The following is a 15,077-nucleotide window of genomic DNA, read 5'->3' on the forward strand; positions in this document are numbered from 1 at the left end:
ATAGCTCAATGTGATAAACTGTTTAATATTTATAGACCCTGTGATCTGCACAATGTTGAGTCTGTAGGTGTTCTCAGTGCTGAGGAATGAACAAATCATTAAAGAACAAACAATAATAATTGTGCCTCAAGTTCTTTTTATTTCATAAAACAATTTTGATAACTTTCTTCAGCTGTTGGCAGACAAAAATGCAATCTCTACTTTTTTCAATGTCAGATAAAGAGAAAGTTCCACACAAGTCTGGGACACATTACCCCACAGGGAGGGAGGAGATGACTTTTGAGACAAATACAAATTTCAGCTAAGCCATACACAGTTCAGAGGTCTCATCCAGGACTGACTTACACTAGTAACTATCCATGTTGCTGACAGTGGAACTAATTAAAGAATTTTAAAAATACTGGCTGAACCCCTGCCTAGAACAGGTATTTCCAGACACAGAAATATGTAGAGTTGGTCAAAGTAACTTAAGTATTATGTCTAATTATAAAAACATCACAAAGTAATTTCTTTCCCTTCCTCCTCAGTCGTCCTCCCTGTTTTCTTTCCTCCACAAGCTGCTTTTAATTTCCTAGAGATTTTACATTGCAGTGTTTCAAAGTCAAAAAGGACAAAGTACAGTCAAAAGCTGAGATGCTACCACAGTTCCCATTAATTCCACTGGTAGCTGAATAATGGCTGTGTTTTGGCTATGGCCTGAACAAGCCAGAGAATCATTGTGGAAACCATTTTAACAGCTACTAACCCTTGAGTTACACCTTTGAGAGGCATAATAAAACTTTTAATCAGTGTCTGCATTGGGAAGTCCAAATGGCAGGATTTAGAAAGCAATGCAGTTAAGACAAGATCTTCTGTGTACCTTGTCCACAAGGATTATTTTAAAATAAAAGGCTTTTTTATTACAGTATGTGTTATTTATATTTCATTTAATAAAAGGCCTTTGCTTCCTGTTAACTTTCCATTTCATCTACCCCACAGCCCAGTCCTCTTTATTAAATATTCTTCTTCCACTATGGTCTCTTTCTTTTTTTTTTAAATGTTATCTTTATAAATGGAAATCCCATTATGAAAAAAAATTTTGGCAAAATAGTTCTAATGGTGAATGTGGCAAATTTGCACTATATTCTCAAGCATACTGTAACTCTGTGTTAGATCTACCTGAAGTATCCACACAAAAACAAGGCCATCTCTCTCTTCAGGCACTAAATATATCCTTTCCTAAATTTGCACCAGGCCAAAAGATAAGTGGTCAAAAGCATTATTATTGCTAGTACAAAAAAATTCAATGGTGCAAATTTCTATCACACATTATATTCTGTTTTACTTTGCATCAGACAATCTAGAGAAATATTCCTTCAGTGCATAACTTCTTACTGTATGAACCTACACACTCTGCCTGAAATATTGTATGCGGGTTTTTTGTAGGTCATAAAAAATAGTAGATCTCCTCATTCTGTATCTTATTATTGCAGATATTTAAGATATTTGTCTGTCACTTGCTATCATCCCAGTTTTGGAGTCTGAGCATGTAGTTATTCTCACTCATTGAATTTTGTCTCTGTAAAAAGCAAAGGCAATTCCTAGACACTGAAAGCAGAACAAGACAAACAGACCTCTGGCTCCTCTGCTCCTCTGCATCTTTCAATAGACTGTAGATGGAGCCTACATAGATAACATGAACTCTGATATTTATCTTTCAGGAAGCTCAAGCTAGGTGGGATTGTACTAATTATTTTCTAAGTGAATTTGACAGTTTTAATCTACTCACATTTCCTGTTTTCTTAAAATTTATAAATTATTGGTTATGTTTTATATATCCAGCTTGTGGGGTTTTTTGTTTGTTTGGGGGTTGGTTTTGTTGTTTTGGTTTTTTGGGGTTCTTTTTGGTTGGTTGATTGGTTTCCATGTATGGGTTTGGGGGATTTTTTTGGTTTTTTGGTTTTTTGGTTTGTTTGTTTGTTTGATCATTGGTTTTTGTTTTTTTCTACAGACTACTAAATGAAGTTAGACTTACTTGATAAAGGGGTATTATTCTGAAATTATTGCTAAATCACTACTTATTAAAAATTTTAGCATGTTATGCTCTAGGTTGTCTTTCAGACTAACAAAAAACTTGAGTTCCTTTTTATTTATGGATATTTAAAAGTCTCGTTGTTGTTTTCAGCACTGTAAAATGTGTGCATGTAAATCCCAATGTCCTGGCTTCAATCCACTGACTAAAATTATCCTATTAATTCTATTAAGTTGCTATTGTGTAGCATATATGTCCCTGAGATTAACTGACTGCACACAGTGAAGTGACATTTAATTCTTGCAGGTGTTATGAAGGTGGAGTGGTATTTTTATGATTCTGTCTTTGCTGCAGCCTTTTACCTTAAAATTATCTGTGTCAACCTTGCCATCATGCCCTGAGGTCTAGGGTAGACCTCAAATTACTCTTTCTGAATACTGATAACAAAAGATAGTCACTGAGAAAATGTGCAGACACTACAATCACAAAACCTGACACCTCATTTTCCTCCCACCTCCTCCATAAGCTTCTCTAAGTACAGACTCCCAAATACAGGTTCCTCCTGCCTTGCTGATCTGTGACCCAACTGGCCTTATCAGGACAGAACTAAAATTCATATGTTCAGTGTTTCAGTTCCATCTCCAGCTGCCAGTTTCTCTGCTTGTACTCTGCTGCCAGCTATTCAGTGAAACAGATCACATCAGCGTCAATAAAAGAAAGTAGTGAATCTGTTTTTTCACATTTAATGGAGGATTGTATCAGAATCTGAGTTCTTGGAATGAGGGGTTTAATGTCCCACAGAGAAACTCTACTGTACAGTGCTGAGTTAGAATATCAGGAACTGGTAACAGGACCCAGTAAACCTGCTGGCAATGCAGAGACAGGATGAAAAGGCCAAGGACAACAATAAGAAATCAGATGCTACCATACAGATCTGCCTTTTCCTGACAATCTGGTCAATGCAGACACCTTCAAAGGTGTCTCTGGGATCTCTTCTATACCTGGTTCCAAAAGGGCCATGAAGATACAGATCTGTTAAGCAGCCATTTAGGAGAGGCACAGTCAGATAATTGCTGCCTGACAGTTTGACAGCTGTCAGATGTTTAGGAAGAACAGAACTCCATCATAAGCATTTAACAGAACATGGTCACACCAGATTTTCAGGGTCTGGGCTGAGGGTCAACTTTATTAGCCTTTTGTTTGATTGTCTCACCTTTCAGCAAGATGAGCAGCAAAACACTGCTAAGGCAGGTAGCCTTCTGGTATGTATTGCCATCCTAAGAGAAGCAAGATCCTGTTGCTCATGTGATTTGAAGATAACTGAGCCAGGCCATAGGGTTCCACAGGAGTTCAGATACCTTTAGCTGTTGAGACCAGAGCCACTCTGCTCTAGAGCATTTGTTTCTTTAATCTCTTGACTGGGCAGGTAGGCTGGTTCACTGTTTTCTGCGTAAATATGTGGAGTAATACAATGATTTACCAGTTTAGAAATCCTGAGATAAGCTACTTGTTCTGCTGACCATAGCCAAAGGCAGACCAATACGTACATGACACCAACACACTGATTTATGTGTAGCTCTGTTGCTACACACAGAATAACTGGCAACCATTTTGCCTATGATTATTTTCCTATGAAGATGCAGCCTACACATGTCTTTAAAAAGTTTCAGATGAAAGATGATATAAATTATTTGTCCAACCCTAAAAATCCACAGGAAAAGAGAAAGAAGCACAAACTATATTGTGTGTTCAAGGCACAAGTGTATCTGTGTGCACCATTCACACCACCAAGAGCATGACATTTAAGACTAAGCAAAGCCATCGGTTATGTAATTAGTTAGCAGAGGCAAACATCCTGCCTGGAAAAACAAGAACAAAAGCTGATCTGTTATATCTTTGCTATTCTCTTTAAGCCAATATTCTGCTCCAAATACAGCACTGCTGTACCAGTGTTCGTGTTCCTTCCTCACTAACAAAACTGAACTCGTTTTACAGAACAATTCTCTTGTAGCGACATTAGATACAAGCAGCTTCAGAAGTACTGCATTTGTTTGAAGAAGGATCCAGTTACTAAAATTAGCTCTATAACTGCATTTATCGTAAGAGATTACTGTGTCAATGATGCCATGCTGCTCCCTGGCAGACTTATGTAATAGGTTTTTCTATCACTACTAATTCTGATTTTGGGATTCTCTGATCATCTGGGAATAATACAAAATGTAAGCCTGCATTCAGGCAGAATTAACTGGATAGAGAGATAGAAAGTTCCAACTACTTACATTAGCTGTATAACTACATTTATTACGAGAGATTACTGTCCTTGATGCTGTGCTGGTCCCTACGGGACTTACCTAATAGGTTTCTCTATTACTAATAATTACAATTTCATGATTCTGTGATCAGCTGGGTATGACACAAAACTTAAGCATGTGCTCAGGCAGAACTAGCTAGAGGGAAGGAATTTCACTTTTGGCTCTACAGAAATAATAGTATTTATGCACTTTCATGTATAAACACTGCTGCTAAGACTACCTTACTTCAAACAAACTTATCCTCACAGTGTTCTATTTAAACACTAAAACACAATAGGCAATGCATATTTGGGCAATTATTGGATGCATTGAATGATATTTAACCACCCGTCAAGAACAATAATCCCCTAGAAATGTACCAGCTGAAATACTGTATTGCTTTTGTAGACCTGAACTCACAAAGAAACAGAGGGAAAACAGTCTAAATGGGCACTGGCCTAAACAGGGTACTGCCACAGCCAAGGACTAATCTTTGTTTATATCAAGTATTCTGGAGCCATTACACAATTTGATAAAGTGTTTGAAGTATTCTCAGTAATCTGCCTAGGCAGGGTTAGTTCAGCAGGATAGGAATGTGTCACGATGTCTTAGACTTTCAGCATTTAATGAAAAATCTGGCTGGTCTATATTTGTATGGATTCCATAGTCACCTGAAAAGCTTTGGTACAGTTGCTGGTGTCTGGGAGAGACAGTCTGGATGAAATGTGGAGATAAACTTGTTATAGTTGCCTTTATTTTCTTAAAAAACCAAAATTATGTTATGAATTCATATCAGTAAAAGAGGGGAGAAGATTGATTCTACTCAAATGTTAATATGAAGTTGACCTTGAACTTAATAATTATTTGTACTGACACAGAGGGAGGAGTCAACATAATTCAGGGGAAAAATCAACTAGGCAACCAGTGAATATGAAGCTTTCTCCTTTTCTTTGGGCTGGTATTTATTTTTATTAGCAGTACATAGAAAGTTTTCCAAGGATATAGTGTTGTGTTGAAAAAGAAACTATAGACAAGCAGTATTAGATAAACATGGGCTATGCTTATTGTTTTGATTATATATGTGTATATGGACATATTGATGACCTTTTGCATACATTTGTACACCTAGGTATTAGTAGCTTGTATCTGTTACTTTGTGCCAGGGCCTTGTTTGAGTCTTCAGGAGCCCGATGCACACAAGGGCAGGTCCAAATTAATGACAGAGTCAGAGATAAGGGAGATCCCATTGTTACTTTTCTTAGCATTAATCTTGTCTGTTTGACAGTGGTCAAAGACCAAAAGGAAACAAACCTTCTGGGATGTACTTTCTGAGGCTCTCAGAAATTTCTTGGAATTTGAACAGTCTGCATTAGAGGCAGAGGCTGGAGATAGAGAAAACGATGGAAACCCATTTCTTTAGCCATTCTGAAGGATGACGAGAATCTCGGTAAGGACTCATTCCTCTTACTCTTTTTATTCTCTTGCCTGAACTAGTACTGGATTATTAGTGACGTATTTAAAAAAAAAAAAATAGACAACCCAAGAAAAACCCCCACCACTTTTAATTAGATTGTCTGGACAATCTCATAAACTTTAATGTTAACTAAGATTGAACAGACTGCAGATCAATTAATTAACAAGTACTAGTCAGTCAGTACCAACCATCTACAATAGCAGGGTGTATTTTAGTTACAACCTCTGCTATATATTTGACAGAATTTCATGAGTATAAAAACCCCAGGACGATTTCAGGATTTGGTTTATTCCAGGCTTCCTCCTTCCTGGTAGAATCTCCTAAAGAGATATTCCCTTTGTTTTTCTCCTCAGATTGTCCATCAAGATTAGGGCTCTAACTACTTTTCTCACCAAATTGCTTTTAAGTGGGAAATATCTCCTAGGGCAATGCTGCACTCTGTATTAGATTCATGTGCAAATAATGTAAAGAAGTTATGAAGTAGTGCTTTAACAGGGAGTCAAGGTATATGGGTGAATAATGGGGAAGAGAATAATACAGAAGTTTTAAAAAACTGATTTTGGTATAGAAACAGAGACACACACTGCCCTCAAACACACATCCATTTTCAGAATGATTTGGGTTGGAAGGGACCTTCAAAGGTCATCTATTCCAACTTCCCCAACATGAACAAAAGCTAGTTAACCAGTTTATAGCAGGTTTTCCTAGGTAATAGGCACACTGTCAAAGACATTTAACTGTTTTTTTTAGGAATAATGTTCACGCGTGTTTATTAGCAGTATAGAAAATAAATATTAGACATGTTTAGAAAGCAGGAAGTATCAGTTAGGGGTACAGACCTCAGACTGACTGTTGTTTCTAAGACAATTTTCGTACTTCTGGTTGTCTTTTATATGATAAACTAAATCTCTTAAAACTTAACAACCCAGAAAGTAAGGGAGCCCTTTCGGCAATAAGGGCACTGAAAAACACACAAGGAAGAAAGCAAAACACTCATCTTCAGTGTGACTTAATTCTAAGTTTAGAGAAAAAGCAGAAGGGTTATAAGCCCCATAGGCAGAGTCACGTAGTCTTTATTCTTTTCATTAATTCACTGCTCAGTAGAAAAATGGGACACTTGCTTAAAATCCTCAAGAGTTCTTCTCTCACACCTTCTGTGGTGATTCATATGGATTTTACCACCTAATTACAACTCTGCAAAGATTCCCAATGGCAGCTGGGTCTGTTTTCCCTGCTCATATGAACCTTTTTTAGAGAGCCCTGCGGTAACACCAGATACAATTCCCACATCAGTAGGTCATTTCTGATCCAAATCACACTTACAAAACTGAGGTCAGAATTTGGGATCGTGCAACAGTAATGTCTCCTCCTTGGTGTTGTAAAATTAATGTCCAGAGAATAGAGCTCATTGATCTCATCAGGGTAAAGCCATCAGGATTGACCCTGGGAATCATGTGACACAGTGTTCCAGGAAGCAGCCTTTGTTTGCACACACTGTGGCTCTTATTTATTAATATGTGAGGCCAACAATGCCTATTGTCTCTTTTCATATTAGAATGTTGTCACATGAGCAGTTCAAGTGACACCAAGGATTGCAAGGCGAAGACAAGTGGTTCTATCTGGCTCCAACTGCAAATGCCGTATATATGAATACATTAATACTCAACAAATATCCCTTTAGATTAAATCACTCACAGACTTTTTTTTTTCTTTTTTAATTAAAAAGCACCCAAACAGCTGTGCTTAACTAAAAGTAAGTTTACCTATCTAAACAAAGGAAGGAAACTCCAGGCAAAATACATGAAAAAAAAATTAAGTGAATGATCCGAGTGTCTGAAATTAGGTTGGAGTTATTTATTACAAAATTAAAAAGACCACCCACTTTCTGTAACACTTGGAAATTTTAAGTACAGAGTTATAATTTTTTTTAATGGAGTTTTGTTCTGCTATTTGACTTATCTTTTTTGTCCTCACTAGTATAGTTTAGTCTTACAAAATAAACAGCCTATAAAATATTTAACCTTATGTACATAAGCCTTATTATGTATAGCTTCATCAGTTTTTTCCCCTCTATAAACTTAAAACAATCCTTTTTTTTTTGCCTCACAATTGCTGCTTTCTCCCCATGTTTTAAGTGAATCAGTTCTGCATAACTGCATCTATTATTGTGTTCAAGAGAAGAGATGAAGACTCTTGTAAAAGATATCAGGCTAACTTGAAATTAATATAGCTAAGCCTTCACTTATAGTGCAAGGAGTAACCTGGCCCCTACGCATTTCATGGTGGAATAAAATAAGAATAACAAAAGGAAGGCACTGGAATACAGCAGAATACAAATACAAATCTGATTTGTATTTGAACTATCTAGACAGTACTGAGAAGATATTCTGTCCTGGGAAACATATGAGCAAGTACATAGAAGGTATTTTCAGAAAAGTGAAAGCATATTCCCCTTTGTAAAAAATTATTGAACACATAGACCCCAGAAACACATTTTAATAGAAGAGAGACATAAAAATATTTTTTACATCTAATCCTTGAAAGCCTAATCCATATCATGTATATTAAAGAATAGGTTCAAAAAGTGTTTTAAAAAATGGATTGGAATGCAATGGAATAGAATGTCTATGTCCTACAGTTCAATGCCACTGAAAACTATGAAATCCCTTCCACTTGCCTTTAAACTGTAGTGTTCTTGTGTTTCTGGCAGGAATGTGCAAACCTTTCAAAACACCCAATGTCACCACACTTTGCTCTAAATCTCAATCTGTTGAGATAAAACAGACATTGAGGGGTTGAGGTGTGTCCAGAGAAGGGAACGGAGCTGAGGAAGGTTCTGGAGCACCAGGCTGAGGGTGCTGACAGAGCTTAGCCCAGAGAAAAGGAGGCCCAGAGGGACCTTTTTGCTCTCTGCAACTCCCTGACAGAAGGGTGGAGCCGGGGGGCATGTCAGGCTCTGCTCCCAGGGAATGAGGGACAGGATGAGAGGAAACAGCCACAAGTTGTTCTAGGGGAGGTTCAGGTTGGATATTAGGAAAAATTTCATCATTGAGAGCGTGGTCAAGCATTAGAACAGGCTGTCTGGGAAGTGGGGGAATAACCATCCCTGGAAATGTTCAAAAACCATGGATGTGGTGCTTGAGGACTTGGTTTAGTGGTGGACATGGTAGTGCTGGGTTAGCAGTTGAACTGGATGATCTTAAAAGTCTTCTCCAACATTAACAATTCTATGATTCCATGAGATAGGGCAGATGATATTCCTTTTATACAAATTAAAGCAAATTCAGTTCAGTGTTGAAATGTAGCTTGACAATACAAACGCTTGTTCTGCAGAAATATATATATATATAAACAGTTATACTTCAGTAAATTGAGGCACGCACTTACTCTTAAGAGCTGAGAGCTTTTATCAGTACTTCCCAAGGCTGAATTTAAATAAAATTCCACTCAGTTTATAGACTTCTGTGAACATCATTGTAAGGTGAAGGCTCCTTCCTGTGTCTGTCATAGATATTTATATATCTAGCTTGTGACAAGTAATTCTTTTAGACACAGGACCCTCCAATGCTAAACCTGCCAATAACCAGGAAGTTCTGGACGTATCTCCCTCTTATTGACCTTAGAGCATTCAAAAATCCTACTGTTTGGATTATCAAACATTTAAAAATCTTTAGAAGTCTGGTCTTACATACGTTAGCTACTAAAGGTGCTTCTGAACATTATATTTCTAGTTTTGTTGTGCCATTTAGATAATATTGGATGGATTCAGAAAAGATCTCTCAAATGCCAAAGGTATTTAGCATTAGCCTGATTTTAAAAGCTTAGGACAATGCTCTCCCTTTCTATTTCATAACTTGAGGCTCTATAGAGACAGAGAAAGGGAAGGCACAGAGCCAGGAAATAGCTTATCTAAGTACCCTGAGTTTTTCATAAATCAACAATATTACCATTGAAGAGTGAAGCCAAGAGAAGAATAATGCGAGTATCACTAAATTGCAGCCACTGTGCATCCTCCGTGAAGGGGATGTTGGTGTTACTTCATGGCAGTTAGAAGGAACGGAAAACAGAATTACAGTTTCTCATGGATGCTCTAAAGTGTACCCCTCTCCAGATGGAAGGAGACTATACATAGAATCTATTCATTCGCTACACATATGAAGAACTGATTTCTAAGAGTCTGCCTGTCATTCTGCTGAAGTGAGCAGGAGATTTATCACTGCCTTCTCAGGAATTCAGGACCAGCTTACTAACTTATCTCTTGGAAGCTGCCACTGTCAAAACCCATGTACAACAGTGGAATAAAATTCCAGAAAGTTTTTGTTGCACAAGCAACTACCATATTTTATAATCATTATACAATAGGCACATCTCCATTCATTCAGATTCTCATCACGTTCTGTTGAAGCCTTTGTGAGCTCTAGCACTGAGTGAATGGGCTCTGGATCATGGCCTCTACTGCTAAAATCATTCTGCAGTGATAGACAAAGCTGGAAGGAAGAACAGTGGCACCCAGTGGTGAATTGTTTTTTCTTTTCAAAATAAGTTCTCTTGAAATACTTTTTCCTTAACTTTTTGGGCATATGGCCCAAGTAGTCAAGTTTACACAAAGAATATACAGACATTTTGCATCTATTATAGAGCAGTATACATACACACATATGCTGTAATTAATAAAGTAAAATGTGCCTTCTATAACTATATTGTAATTATAATATTTATTTAAAAGGAAATAAACAAATAAATTAATTGCAATTTAAAAAAACTAAATCACTTCAAGTAAAGTGCTTAAGGTGACTACTTAATTAATGGTAATGCCACTTCTGCAGCAATTAATAGGTCTATGTCCTAATGAAATGTTAAAAATTGTCATAAGTTGAATATTTAAGTGCAGATAGCAATCTTTTATCTTTCACCTTATTACAATAAATAAGCAGTGAACATGTTCTCACTTGTTCTAGAAGAATGCCAGCTTCCACTTCTGCTTTTTTTCCTCCTTCCCTAAACTTCGTAATTTTGCAAAGACTTGTTTTTGAAAAAAAAAAAAAAAGAAGACAAAAAGGGTGCATCTTCTAGTAACAGATTTTTTCATAAAAATCCTCTTTGGTGGTGATTCATACTTCAGGTTATTAATTATGCAATCCAAACTATATGTACTCGTTAGTTACTTAGAAAATGGTGCAGGTTGTTCTTTGGTCTCAGCTACTGTACCCAAGTCAGACTTCTCTTGAATGTTACCTATTTTCTTATTGCTTTTGCCCTTACTGCAAAAGGTACTGGTTATCTACATTTTTGGCCACTTGGCCATCACAATAATACTTTGTCTTCACAGTTAAATGTAGTCAGGGTTGTTATCTCATGCTAAAACAAATGAAAGGGAAGGCTTCTACATACTGTTAAATCCTTTAGTCTCCAAAACACAGGGACTGCAAGCAAAACACTCATTTGGAATGATCCACAGCCTTTGCTAGTTCCCAAATCTCCAGTAGGAATAACTGAAAAGACTTAAGACTTAAGTGGCTTGGGTGACAATTATCAGAGGTCATTAAAGCAATTTATCTGGACGGACAGCTAGAACTAATGTCACAGAATATTCACAAACTTTGCTTTGTTTTTTTAACATATCGATACCTTATAAAACTGCTGTAAAGATATTTCTGAAATCCAAGGTGATCCTGTCATCCCTGAACATGCTTTTTTAGGGCTGCAGGATAAGGGTGGGGCATGGGGTCTGACACAAATGAGAAATCCTGGAGCAATAAGCTCCACACCGATGGAAAGTCAGGAAAAAATTGTTTGGCGTTTGGTTGAGAGCTGTAACTTAAAGGATCACAAGCAAATGTAGATAATGCTTAATTTTATTTTCTATCATAGTTGCAATCCTTTTGTTTAAAAACAACATGGATAATAACATGTAAAAGATTATATGGTTGAAATTGTGGTTAAGTTTTGGGCAAACTAACTACTCTGTCAGGATTGTTATTCCAGTAGTACTGTACACCAGGACATTGCAGCCATGGGATTCATTATGTAAGACCAAAACCACGGAAGAAGAGAAGCAGCTGCCTGTGCTGGACACATGACAGCTCATAGCACTGGGTCAGATGCATCTTGTTTGATCCTTTGTCATCCAGCAAGACAGATAATGGAGCCCTAGGGTGCGATATCCACATTTTGTAACTGGAGCCTCACTGTGAGAGGAGGAGAGGAGCAGGCAGCTGTCCAAGTAGCTGCACAATCAAGAATTTGGAGGGTGGACTTCCTTTAGGAAAAGAGATAGCACACTTTTGAATATTTTACTTTCTTTTCTTTTAATAAAGCCAGTATGGTAATAGATTTGATTAATTATTTTTGAATGAGAATCTGTAGTTGATTGACAAGGCAATTTTCCAGCATTTTCAGAAATGGAGGTTCAGTTTTTTGTTAGAAGCCCTTCACTGAAATTTGTCAGGCTCTATTGGATAAGTGTAGACCAGTAGCAAATTAGATCTAAATTCTACCTGATTTCTGTTCCTTTGCAAAGTCATATGAACTTGATGTCAGATGGGGCTTTCGTTATTTTGATCACACATCAGTAAGCAAAGCAAATCTTTCTAAACCATTGTAACGTTTTCTGCCTCATATACCAAGTACTGTTAGAAAAATAGGCCATAAGGAAAAGATCAGATTTCAGTAAGTGCTATGTCACACATGTTTGCATTCACAGTCTTTTAAGACCTGGTTTTTTACTTATAGAGTACTACAAACATACACAATGTCTGTTTCTCCACAGTTCAGAATACCAAATGCTAGGTAATTGCGCTGACAGCTTGTAAAAAAAGCAGTGCTGTTGACCCCCATTACTACAATCTGATTAAGAACAAACAAAATTAAATTCATTCACAGTTCTAAATTCGTAATCTCTTGCCAGTGTAAATTAATTAATACCTTGCTAAGGCTGCTCTAAACCATTCATGTCCAACCCAGCAAATCTGTCGTGGACAGAGACACTCACCTGGGCAAAGGCATCATATTCAAACAACCTTAGCTACCAGTTTGCCAAATGAAAGTTTCTTTCTTCAATAAGACTAAAGATTTAGGTATTGGGGGGTTTTTGTAAACCTTCAGAATGCCAGCTAGATATAAATACTATGAAGTCACAGCTTTAGCCCAGAAGTAATTACAATATCACGCTCATATTTCTGAAGGAATATAAAAAAATGAGGTTTTTAAATAGTTACAACATTAAATATTAGAGAATGATCTTGCAGTAATGTTCAGTTCTTACACAACTTCATTGTGTAAATGTCAATTTTCCTTAAGTTTAGAAAAATGCAGGAGTCATGCTGAAAAAAATAACTCAATAATGTGCAGTAGATACTTGAAATGGCTCACTAGGGATAGGATCATAAAATCATAAAATTATAGAATGTTTTGGGTTGGAAGGGACCTTGAAATATGGGACCATGGGCAGGGTAGATCTGGTTGTTCAAAGCCTCATCCAAGCTGATCTTGAATATTTCCAGGGATGGGGCATCCACAACTTCTGTGGAAAACCTGTTCCAGTATCTTATCATGAAAAATATCTTCCTTATGTCTCATCTAAATGCACTCTCCTTCAATTTAAAGCCATTGCACCTCATCCTGTCACCTCAAATCTTGGTAAAAAGTCTCTCTCCATCTTTCTCATAAGCCCTCTTAGGGGCCACAACAGGACCCAATAAGGCCACAATAAAGTCTCCTTAGAGCCTTCTCTTTTTCAGGCTGAAAAACTGCAATTCTCTCGTCCTTTCTTCACAGGAGAGGTGTTCCAGATCTCAATAGGAGTACATGATACCCATTAATTTTATTTTTCTTTAAAAATAAGATAAATGGAATGACTGATTTTTTTTCACAACTAAATTTTTTAGTTTATATGAATAAATTGCCTCAGTTTAGAAGCACATATATTGGTAACATTGGAGAATAAGCTTTTCAAAGTTTAGATTCATGAACTCGTTAGCAATATGTACAAGCTGACTCAGTTCTAAACATGCAATGATTGAGATATTCAGGGGAGGCCCTGAGTTGTTCAGATCTTTCATTCATGAAGTAGGTTCAGCAAATATAGGAAATACTTGTCTATCAGTTCTGGACAGAATTAATACTGAAGAACTGGCAAATCAACAGAGCTGTATTGGAAAATATGTTCATAATCCAAATCAAGTGATGTAAGGATTTAAGATTAATGAAAGCATTCCCTTATAGACCTTACATCACTAAGGGATTTGAGACTGTCAGCACTGAGCAGAGTGGCCAGCTGAGTATTTTTAACAGCAAAATAGTCTTTTTAGTCCTGTTAATTTAGTATTTATCCCAAAAAGAGAGAGTCTGTCTGAATCTCAAGGTCAATCAGACCAGTCAGTATTAATATTACCAGTTAGTAATATAGTACACATGATTTAATGACTATGGTTCGGGCAGTTGGAACAAGGAATAAACGAAATATGGAGGATTCCTGAACATACAAATCTGGAGCAACTTCGCAGTCAGCAATGTTTTAATTCGTAATAGCAAAATAAGGCATGGGCTAAAAGTTCCAGAGCTCAGTACTGATGAAAATGGTTGAAAGAGCTTATAACAGACTAAGCTGCATTAGCAGAAAGATAAAACAGATCTTTCACTGACTGTAGATCTGTCAGCAGTGGGTGATTAATATGAGAATTTGATTAAACTTTAAATCCATCCTTATTTAAGTTTTTCCAAGTTCTGCTTTATGCAGTTTGTGTTCCTTGACACTGTTTCACAGCACATACAGTGGAACAGAGTGTGATATATAGGCCAGAAAATGCAGCCTCTGAACAACATGCGATCTTATTCCGGGTAATTGCCAAATAACTCTTAAGCACCAGAATTTTATTTTTAATTTCTGCTTTGAAAACCCGTCTGCATAGAAAAAACCCCTGAAGTAATAATGAGAAGAAATGCTGAGGGATAAAATTACGTATTATTCAGTGGCTTCAGGTAGAACGATTTGGAGAAAATTATTTCTCAGTGTGAAATCTGGCATTTCTGTTTGGATGTGAGAAGAATCTGGTGAATAAGAAGTTTTAATTTCATTAGGTCAAAACCACACAGAAATGCTATCATTGACCCCACACACTGGTAGCCATACTGTCAAGACTTTGCCATCTATCTCCCAATTCTGGTGCTGAAGGGGACCTTTTAAGTGGAAAACTGCACCTGACAAACGAGTCCAGTTCAGTTCTGTAGTTTTCTTCATATTTCTGCTTGTAGTCCCTTTGTAATGAAAATAATGGATTTTCAGTCTTGGTCTTCAAAGCTA

Source organism: Manacus candei, unplaced genomic scaffold (genome assembly GCF_025592945.1).
Source record: "Manacus candei isolate 608988 ecotype Guabito, Panama unplaced genomic scaffold, ASM2559294v1 h1tg000171l, whole genome shotgun sequence".
Lineage (NCBI taxonomy): Eukaryota > Metazoa > Chordata > Aves > Passeriformes > Pipridae > Manacus > Manacus candei.